Below are 10839 nucleotides of genomic sequence, written 5' to 3' on the forward strand. Positions count from 1 at the left end.
GGCGGGACGGCGGCGGCGTCGAGGGGAGGCGGGGGGCCGGCCGGATTGGCGGCGAGCGACGGCCGGCGGCGCGGGAGGCCGGGAGGCGGGAGGTTGGGAAGGGAAACTTCTCTCCCGCGCGACGGGGGAAGGGAGTGCGGGCTGGGGTCGAGCGCCCCCCTCCAACCCTCACTTCTACGGTTCGAAATTGGTGTTTGAGGGTTGGATCCTTACTTTTTTTTTGAGGGTTTGATGGTTTAGGGGTTCTAGTCTTTGCGTTTTTTTTTTGTTACAACCCGTAAAAAGGCGGTTATTTATGAGGATTTAAGGGTTTAGGGATACTGCTAGTAATGTTCTTACTCGCCAACATGAGCGTTCAACCCTAAGCACAGCCGACGAGGCAGGACGCGCGTGCACCACTAGCTTAGCAGCTCGCAGTCGGCTTGAGCTACCTGCCTCGGCTTCAAACCAAGTTGGGTCACCGGATCGTGCGTCTCACCTGCAACTCAAAACAACCCGGTCAGAATAGGACGCATGCATCTCCTAATTTTATTACTCCCTCCGTCTAGAAATACTTGCCGGAAAAATAAATAAAAATATATGTATATATATATATATTATATATGCGTATAGATGGATAGATATAATATAAGACCTGCAATTCAAATCATCAAGTTAACTTCGGTATACTTCTCGGTTCTTTAATAAAGGACTGTGAGGGAAAAGTAGTTAGTCCATTTTTCTTTTTAACTTCGTTATGGTATTAGGAGAAGGTACGTTTCATATCCTTTTTGTGGTATATATATATATATATATATATATATATATATATATATATATATATATATAGAGGATGGATTTGCTATCCACACTAGCTAGAGGGGTGGCTATCGGAACCGTTCATGCGCGTCAAGATCCGCACCGTTGAGTGGATAAGGTTCAACTTTTATGAATTATTGAATTTCGCCATGACACAAGAGGAAAGCTCGGCTGAACCTTTTGAGAGGTGTTGTCCCGGCATGGCAAGCTAGTGTCTGACTTTTCAGGCCTATTCAGATCAAAGGCTGCTGCGCCTTTCTCACGGGGCAGTGGGCGCCAGGAGCTACTTCCGGCAAATTTTGGCACTAGCTGATGGAGTCATTGACTAAAAGTTCTGAGCTGCCCTCTGCTGGCCGGGGCATGTAAAACTTGCTATTTTAGTCTAGCTAAATTAGCACGGTTCGGCACCGTTTAGACAGTAAATGAACTGCATCTTGAGAACTCATTTTTTGCAGCTGGAAAGGCCGGTGGAAAGCAGCCAAAAGCGTGAACAGAGTTAATGTCGTTCTATCGGTTCGGTGACTGAGGCCAAGGTCCACCTGCAGCATGTAATTACTACGCCAGCGTCCAGCTCTGCTTTGCATACAACAAGTTCCTCTTCCTCACTTTTGCCGTTGCACTCCACTCCGTTCAGTTAGGTAAGTGTGTGGGAAATTTCAAAAAAAAAAGGTAAGTGTGTGGGAAATTTCAAAAAAAAGGGTTAAGTGTGTGGGATTATGTTTTTCGTTTGCATACATATGTCGTTTGTTTTGCCTCACCCTTGAAAAAAAATCCATTTATAAAACACGTGCAACAATGGTGACTACATAGTAGTTAATGGCTCTTTATAGCAACTCCAAAGCATGGATCCAAACGGACACGAATTTTGTCCGTTTGGGTCATCCATCCGCCTAGCGGACATGCCGCGGACACGCATGGATGAAGGATGCATCCAACGCGGGACGCAAAAGTGGGCACACGCGGACGGTAGCGAGTACCTCCTCTGCATGGATGAAGGATGCATCCAACGCGGGACGCAAAAGCGGACACGCGCGGACGGTAGCGAGTACCCCCTCTGCAAGTTCCCCGTCTCCTCCGCCTCAACGGCATCGACACCGCCGTGCCCGTCAGCTCCCCCTCACGGGCGCCGGGCCCCTCCATGCGCGGCCCCTCCGCTTCCCATCGTGCCGCCGGGCCTCTCCACTCCGGCCGCGTGCCGTCGTGCCTCTCCGCTTCCCCTCACGGCGGCGACGACTTCCACCTGGCGCTCTTCGTCGACGCGTTCCCGTTCCGAGCGTCAGCGGCGGCGGCTATGGCCACGGTCGCACCCGCCCTGCCCAGCCGGCTTGTCTCCGCAGTGGACCTGCACCACAAGGGGGTCTGCATCATGTCGTGCGTGGTGGAGACGGACGCCTCGTTGGCCATTGACCGGAGCTGGCTCACGGGAGAGACCGTGGTGCTCGGCGGCGTTGCCCTGGACGCGGCGCGTCAGGCGGGACGGGCTGGCCTCCACGCGCCGCCCCTCCGCTCCCCATCGTGCCGCCAGGCCTCGCCACTCCAGCCGTCCTGCCGCTGTGCCTCTCCAGTCCCGGCACCGCGCCGGCCGCGTACAGTTCCCCGGCCGTGTCGCCCAGGTGGGCATGGCGGTGGCCTACGCCTGTGAGCGGGACGGCGGAGAAGGCAGAGAAGGAGGACTGGGTGGGGACGCCAGCTCGTGCGTGCTCACTGCTAGGTGGGACCAAGGGCGGACAACAGCGGTCGAGCAGAGCGTCCGCTTCTGTCCGCTTCGTACCCATTTGTTTTCAGATTTGGGTCAAGTTTGGGTCGGGGACGGACATCACGCCATTGGGCCATGTTTTGTGCCTGGATGACCCAAACGGACAAAATGGGTCGCCCTATTGGAGTTGCTCTTAACGAGGCAACATTCCCTCATGCACATATACGAGTGTACTCCTTAAAGGTGTGCGCATGTAGGCACTTAGTCAGTTCGAGCGATTGTTGCGTGTCTAATTCTGAAGAAAAATGTTGGCATGTCTTGTTTTTCAGTGTTGTGACAAACTACAACGACATCACTCACCAGTCACCACTTCCTCCATTGCATATGTTTATTTGGATCTTCAGAAAAAGGCATGTTTCCAACCCTTCTGGTGCATTTGAAGTAAGCAATTGTTGACCCAGTGAATCTTCTATACAGTACAAAGAGAGGCAAATGGATATCCGTCGGACGGACTTGGCAGCAGCCGCCCTGCGAACAAACGCTGTTCGTCAATCTTCCGATGCGCTTCAACCTCTGGTAAAATTGATAGCGGACACCAAATGATCTGCTCGGCTTTCGTAGGAGTAGCCGCCGCGTGAATCCGATCACGGGCCGCCCTCGCCGTCTGCACGATAACCTGCAATGGGGAGCCGAAAAAAGAAAATGCCAGGCGATCTCTGAACCCCGGATTCCATGAGACACGAGTCGAGCTTTTTGTTTTGGGGGCGAGCATTGACTTTGTAACAGTAAGTCAGTAAATCTGGTGTTTTTTTATCGCCCACGGTAAATAACCGTGAATCCTTGATCATGGGCCAACTCCAACGTATACCCCACACAAACATCTGATTTATCCGCATTTTGTTTGTTTGGATCAAAAAACAGACGTCCGGTCAGGGTTTCTGCACCGAATGCGGCCGGCGCATCTCCAAACTTGCCCATCGCTGACATTTCATCGAAAACCAGGCCCTCGCCCACGCCCGCCTGCCTGCACGCATGCCCACGCGCTCGCCCACCGCCCACCTGCCAGCATGCTCGTCTACGCTCGCTCACGCGCCTGCCCGCGCACATGCAGCGGATACAGCTGCACAACGGTTCGTGTACGCTTCGGAACCAAATTGCGAGCGAATTTGCTCCGGAAATGAGGCCGAACAAACACAAAATGAATAAAAATATAAGATGGGATATGCGGTTGGGCCGTTGTTTTTGTCTGTTTAGACCCAAATGAACACAGCCAGACTAAATGGGGTCGTGCATTGGAGTTGGCCTGACAAGCAATCGTCAGTTATCAAGGAATTCACGGCGAGCACGAACTGGTCGTCAGATGACCAACCCAAATCGTAAAGCAGAGAGTGTTGCCACGTCAGTCCTATTCCCTCCCCCATGACCTTATCCCCCCACACCCAACGTAGTTGTAGCTTGAGTCCTATCCATTTCATCCGTCGCATCAACTTTTTGTCTATCCCCCCTCACTCAACGTAGTTGTAGCTCGAGTCCTATCCATTTCATCCGTCGCATCAACATTTTGTCCTGGCCGCCGACGGCGGCAAAGGTAGCTAGCGTGCGGCGGGAGTTGACGGTGGAGCCGCTTCAGTGGATATCATCACGGTGGCACTGCACTAGCAGCCGCGTTGGGGTGGCTGCCGCAGCGAAATCGAGCTGGAGGCGCACGCAGCCACGCATCTCCTCACCGACGACCGCGTCTAGGTTTGTCCTGCTGGCACGTGCAGCGGGAGGAGACAGTGGTGTGGGTCCAGCGGAGGTCGACGCGAAGCCATACAAAGATGGGCTCATATATATGTTGTCAATGGGTTATGGAGGCAATTACAAATTGTCATGTCATTACAACACAAATATCAACACCCCGAAAACCTTGCATGGTGTAGAAAGGTGTCGGTGGGTGACCCGTCCACCCTGGGAAGGTTCTCGTAGACAAGAAAAAGGGTGCTCATATACGGGTATGCATGGTTTCTAACAATCTAAAATGAAGGTTCGCGTGTAATCTAACGATGTGGTGATACTTTGTGCCGCACTCCCATTCACCAACAATCCTCTCTCTCTCTCTCTCTCTCTCTACTAAATATGTCATGTTATCATTTATATTCCGTATTTTTTCAAATATGTTAGTCAATTCTTAACGTTCACCATGTAGAAAGGTTCTCCTTACACATTAGAGGGTGCCCCCCCTGCAAGTATGCATGGTTCCGGCACTGTAAACTGTAGGTTCATCTGGCAATCTAAGCGATGTGGTGAAACTAACTATATATCTATCACTGTCTCTCTCTAACCCTTTGTCATCCAGACCAACGCTCACGTAGAGTACACTGGATAGAGTGTGTGTTGAGGAATGCCAATAGGTACAATGTACGCTATATAGGAAGGTTCTCATACTCAAAAAATAGGGTGCCCTCATGTGGGGCATGCATGGTTTTGACAATGTAAAATGGAGGTTCCTCTTTAATCTAACGATGCGGTGATACTATATGCCGCTATCGCGCTCACTAACAATCTTATCTCTATCTAACTATCTACCACTCACCCCCCTAATCATTTATCATCTATACCAATGTGCACACAACATAAAAGAGTTAGAGTGCAAGTGTACAAGGCTAGGTGGGGGAACATTTGCATTGTCTAGAAAACGTGCTTGACAAAGAAATTATAAGTTGTCATGTCATTACCACACAAATAGCAGTGCCCGAAAAACCTTGCATGATGTAGAAGGGTGTGAGTGGTGCAACGTCCACCCTATAGGAATGCTCTCGTAGACAAAAAATAGGGTGCCCATATGCGGGTATATATGCATGGTTCTAACAATCCAAAATGGAGGTTCCTGTGTAATCTAACGATGTGGTGATACTTTGTACCGCTCTCCCACTCGCCAACAATCTTCTCTCTCTATTTATCTATCTATCTACCTAATATATCATGTTATCCGTATTTTTTCAAATATGTTAATCAATTTATAATGTCCACCATGTAGAAATGTTCTCGTTACACATAAGAGGGTGCCCCCTGCAAGTATGGATGGTTCCGGCACTGGAAAATGTAGGTTCCCATGCAATCTAAGCAATGCGGTGCAATCTATCTCTCTCTAATACTTTGTCATCCGGACCAACGCTCATGCAGTGTATAAGGGATAGAGTGCGAGTCCAAAGATTCTGGTGGGTGCATCCCACCACATGGGAAGGTCTCATACTCAAAAAATAGGGTGAATGAGAACCTTTCTATACAATGGACGTTGCACCCACCGACACCCTTCTACACCGTGCAAGATTTTTGGATGACGATATTGTGCTATAATGACATGGCGACTTTTAATTGCCTTCATAACCCTCTCGCGACATATGAGCGCATAATTGTATGGCTTCTCCAAGCACGTTTTCTGAGTATTGCAACAACGACCCCACCTGGCCTTCTCCGCTCACACTCTTTAACTATTTTACGTTGTGTGGGAGTTGGTCTAGATGTTAAAGGATTAGGGAAATGTTGATAGATAGATAGAGGGTTGTGTGTGTGTGTGTGTGTGTGTGTGTGTGTGTGTGTGTGAGAGAGAGAGAGAGAGAGAGAGAGAGAGAGAGAGAGAGAGAGAGAGAGAGAACAGTCTAGTACACAACATCATTTAGATTACACGGGAACCTCCACTTTACATTGTTAGAACCATGCATCCCCGCATAAGGGCAACCTCTTATGTGTGAATCAGAACCTTTCTATACGATGGACGTTGCACCCACCGACACCCTTCTACATCATGCAACGTTTCCACGCAACTACGGCGTCCAGATCTGTCATCACGTCAAGGAGTCGGCGTCATCCACTCTGTGCAACAATGACATCTAGATCAGACACTAAAGTCGTATAGACAGATCTAGCCGCTAGAGTCGTATAGACTCAGTGTCCAAAATCATCATGCGGGTAAATAATTAGCGTTCACTGAATGCACATAATGTTCCAATTTGATACTAGCCCAGGTATGGAATAAATACTTTGGTGTTTATCGTCTCAAAAAAAAAAACTTCAATGTTTATGATCGCTGTTCAAAATCTGACCAACAGTAGTGTCTTTGCGTTCCTTGCCCTCGGAGCCTGATACACCGGACAGTGTCTTATTTGTTTTGATTCAAGGGTTCATCGATTCAAAGTCAACGGTGTCTTATTACCGAAGAGGAAACTGCAGTCTCATCCTTCCTACGCGTGGTGTTACCACAGTGTGGCGTATGTGCCATCCAGTAGCAGCACCAACACTAATGAATCCAAGACACTCTGACATTACTACCTGAATATTATTACCTGAAGTGCCGTTGATGAAATTGAGTACTAATGATTTGTGATGTACGAGTGCATCATGTTCACATAACTTGCATCAAAATAAGTGTTTATTCATAGGAAATGTGCGTACAACTAAATGCACGTGCCTTGAGTCAGATATAAGAGGTCAAACTCAACATGGGTTCCACTTATACTCCTATTTTTCAGATTTACATCTCCATAAAATTCCCAACAACAGAAGTTAAAAAGGCTTGATGAAAGCATATTACACAATTAATTGCACCAACCATGATCCACTATTGGTAGCGTTACTTTGATCAATTTGGAATGTTAAGTTTTTTGAGAAGCAACAGGAAATATGTACCATCAAACATCATCGAAATTAACCACTACTGCCACTTATTTTCTTCCATCCATCAAATTATTTGTTAATAACTTTCTCTACTTCCACTTTGGATCATTCCCTTCGAAAGCATCTATGTGCACTCTAGGCGACTGGAGTTCTATGTGCTCTCAGTAGAAAGCATTCATGTTAATCAGAATTCTGTATTATAGAAAAAGGGACAGATCAAGCGAAAGTGCTCTTCTAATCCCGAGCTCACATGAGCTTGGGTGAACAGTAAAATCCAAAAAATAGTAAAAAAAATCCAAAAAATCAGAATTTTTTGTGAGAAACAATGATGTTTTCCCCGCATGCGTGCAAATTTTCATCACCATATGACATTCGTGGAAAATGTGGCAAAAAAAACAAAATCAATGCTTAATGAAAATTTGCACGCATGTGGGGGAAAACATCAATGTTTCTCACAAAAAAAATTGAATTTTTTGGAAATTTTTTCATTTTACTGTTCGCCCGAGCTCATGTGAGCTGGGGAGCAGAACAGCTGCGACCGAGATCAAGTGCATCCTTAGTCGGACAGAGCAAATACAGCACCTTGCATTGGTGGGAGACAAATTGATTTGCTTACTTCATATAGAAAAGGACAAGAACAAATGAACGCTAGTCATGTGCGCAAGTTTCCATGATACTTATTGCACAACAGGCCCAAAATCACTAAGATCAAATCCAAGTTCAAGTTGAACTGTTCCTGCACACTAAAACCATTAATACTAGACCACATCCAATCCATGCACTACTGATGCAAAGTCACCAAAAAAAAGAGAGAGGGAACGGAAAGAGAGGAGCGGAGTCGTGAATAATAAGCTGTCCTCATGCAGGAGGGAGATGAGGTAGTAGTCGTGCTGGCCACTGGCGTGCATGCAGCGCGAGCTCACTCCTGGGCTGGTTGCCACAACAGCTGGCATCATCCATGCCAGTGCTGCTGTGACGCTGGTGACTGAAGAACAAAGCTGCCGGTCAGAATTGAAAAAAAAACCGTAAGGGGAAATCATAACTAAATCTAGGGTTAACCCAGCGACAATTTAGTCCAACGACCATAATCGATTTACTTCAATCGTGTAGAAAGAAATGAAATCTATTATTTGGACGAACGAAAAGGGTAAGTCGGGTTTGAGGCCAAATCAAATTACTTAGATACAAAAATGACTGAAAAAACAACACGTACATCCCATTATTACGCTCAAATCTCACATGTTTTGAGTGGTTTGAACCTCTAGTTGCTGCCCTCCGCGTAAGGTCGAGGGAGATATGCATCTCCAGCTTGCCTTCCATGCTCCACGGGGCTTCTGTACAAATGAAAAACACATCTGCCATATGAGACATCAGTCGAGCTGCATAAGAAGAAAAAATACAGCTGCGTTCTCATCCAACAGCTCCGACCCAGAAAACAGGGGCTTCGGCCACTGTCACGAGTGCCACCTGATGGCCTTCCCCACGCACTGAGCTGTGTACCGGGGCGCAAGCACGGAACGGCCCCTCCCCCTCGGACCTCAGTGATCTCGGACATCAGATGCAGCTGCACATTATTGTTTTTTGGGAGAAAGATAGGGAGATGGAACAGAGGGGGTGTGCGCACTACTACGACGGCAACAATAAGCTCGAGAAAGGGACGGTTGGAGGAGCACGAGGTGGGAAGGGACGTTCCGCACAAGGCACAGAGGTTGATGACGATATCTACAGTGCCCCGTCTCTCGGATCTCGCCGGTATTCGTGTAGCAGAAGAGGGAGGGAGCCCGTTGGGTAGCATGATAAAGGAATGAGGAGCACCGAGATGGGGATGGGGGCGGTGCGGCTCGCTGGGAAAAGGAGGGAGAGATGCCTCGTTGAGTAGGGGAAGGGCTGCGGGCGGTGGGATCTGGATGGGACGGAGAACCAGCGAGAGAGAGCGACGACCGACTGGTGATGCCCTGATGCATAACGAGTAAGAGAAAAAACCAAGGGATAAAAAACATGAACCTTCACGTGTAAGGTTCACACCATGTATATGGGGTTCTTCAGAACCTTACGTGCAGCTGCAATGACGGACCCGTGACCGCTAAACATGCCATCCTGTGAGTCTACTACTGCGGGCTACTGGACAAGGCACATGCTGAGTGGTCCATGATTCGGCTATAAGTGGAATTATCCAAAGATCACCTAAAAGCAGAAAAATGTAAAGAGGGAAAGGTGAGGGAGCAGATCCCAACACATATGAGCGTCCGTGATTGCAACCGCTGTAGAGAAGCTTCATAGGTTTGCTTTTCCCTATATATATATATATATATATATATATATATATATATATATATATATATATATATATATATATATATCCGAAAATCTTTGTTCATTATAACTACACCGAGCTATTGTACCAAAGTTATAAATTAGAGAGGCTAGGCAATTGCTGTTTTTTGAGTTAAAGGATTTCTGTTAACATGGAATACTTTCAGGTGTATATAGTTTATTAAGGATAAATTTTGTAAATTTTTTGGTCCTAAAAATTATTTGGTTGCTTGCATTACATATAAATCTGAATTTGCAGTTGCTGCATTCATCCTATACTGCTTAGCCACTCATATGAAATTCCATTTTACAAATTCAAGACAAAATATATTTGACCATTCTATTTGGCGCTTTTGGTTCACTTAAAAGATTATATTAGAGTGATACCAAAGTTTGCTAGATGACAATGCGCTGACATAGTCGTATTTATAAGTATGTATACAGATGAATCATAAAAGTAATAAATTTCTCAAAAAATAAATATGGCATCTACATAATTGGGCCATGCGAGTACACGAGTTTGTTCATCATTTTTTCAGTAATAATAAAAGGAGGAAAATTCTCCCTGTGTTCCATCATCCCTCGCCCCTCACAAGGTTACCCTATCACGGCAACTGGTGTTTTCTCCGTGCGAAGCACGACCATTATGCTAATAGATGACAACAGATTAAGCACTTTTACTAAATCAAGTTACTTTTGTTAATCACCAATGTAATTATATTCTAATATGCATGCCTATAATTGTCCAATATGACTTTTTTTTAGGTATATAAGTAACTACGTTACGAGTGTCAGACGGCCGGGTGTGTATAATTGTTTCTCCCGTTGCAACGCACGGGCACATTTGCTAGTATGGTTAAAAAGGAAAGAATGACCCTAGAGCTGAAAGCATAACAAACAAACAAAATATGTGTCATTGCCTTGAGGAGACTCGCGAATCATTGGGGCATGCTGATGATGACGCGAAACAAGATTCCATAATCAACTTGCTCCCACGCGCTATACACTCACCCACCCAGACAAATCTGCAACGTCCAAGCAAGCAGACTCATGCTACTTCAATTGCAACTACATCTTGGAGACTAAGACTCTTATCTTGGAGCTTACTTCAACAGTGAGCCGAGGCTGCTGTGCTGCCTGAATCAGGCTTGCCCACATGCATAAAAAATATTGTAAGTGCTCTATCAAGCTTTATTATCTAAACACGGCCTTCTAAGCTTTCTTTACTCTGCATGCTATGTACATCTGTCGTTGTTGCAAAATAAGGAATAAGCAAGTCTAACCACCAAATTTCTATTTGTTTTTCGTGTTTCAGTTATCACCGTGGTATAGTGTGTTCAGGGGCGGTGGCGGGATTGGAGCTTAAACGGGGCCGA

The 10839-nt window shown here is 46.6% G+C and overlaps 1 long non-coding RNA gene across 2 annotated transcripts; it reads right to left on the reverse strand.

The window, feature by feature from the left end:
• Positions 1 to 7742: 7742 nt before the first annotated feature.
• On the reverse strand, positions 7743 to 9209 carry LOC119331633. 2 transcript variants are annotated; one of them, XR_005160597.1, is made up of 3 exons: positions 8618 to 9209; positions 8390 to 8484; positions 7743 to 8135 (listed from the first exon to the last, which is right to left on the reverse strand). It is a non-coding gene; the product is annotated as an uncharacterized LOC119331633 (long non-coding RNA). The 2 variants fall into 2 exon arrangements; XR_005160596.1 differs by having other exon boundaries at positions 8364 to 8484.
• Between the last annotated feature and the right edge of the window lie 1630 nt (positions 9210 to 10839).

Source organism: Triticum dicoccoides, chromosome 7A (genome assembly GCF_002162155.2).
Source record: "Triticum dicoccoides isolate Atlit2015 ecotype Zavitan chromosome 7A, WEW_v2.0, whole genome shotgun sequence".
Lineage (NCBI taxonomy): Eukaryota > Viridiplantae > Streptophyta > Magnoliopsida > Poales > Poaceae > Triticum > Triticum dicoccoides.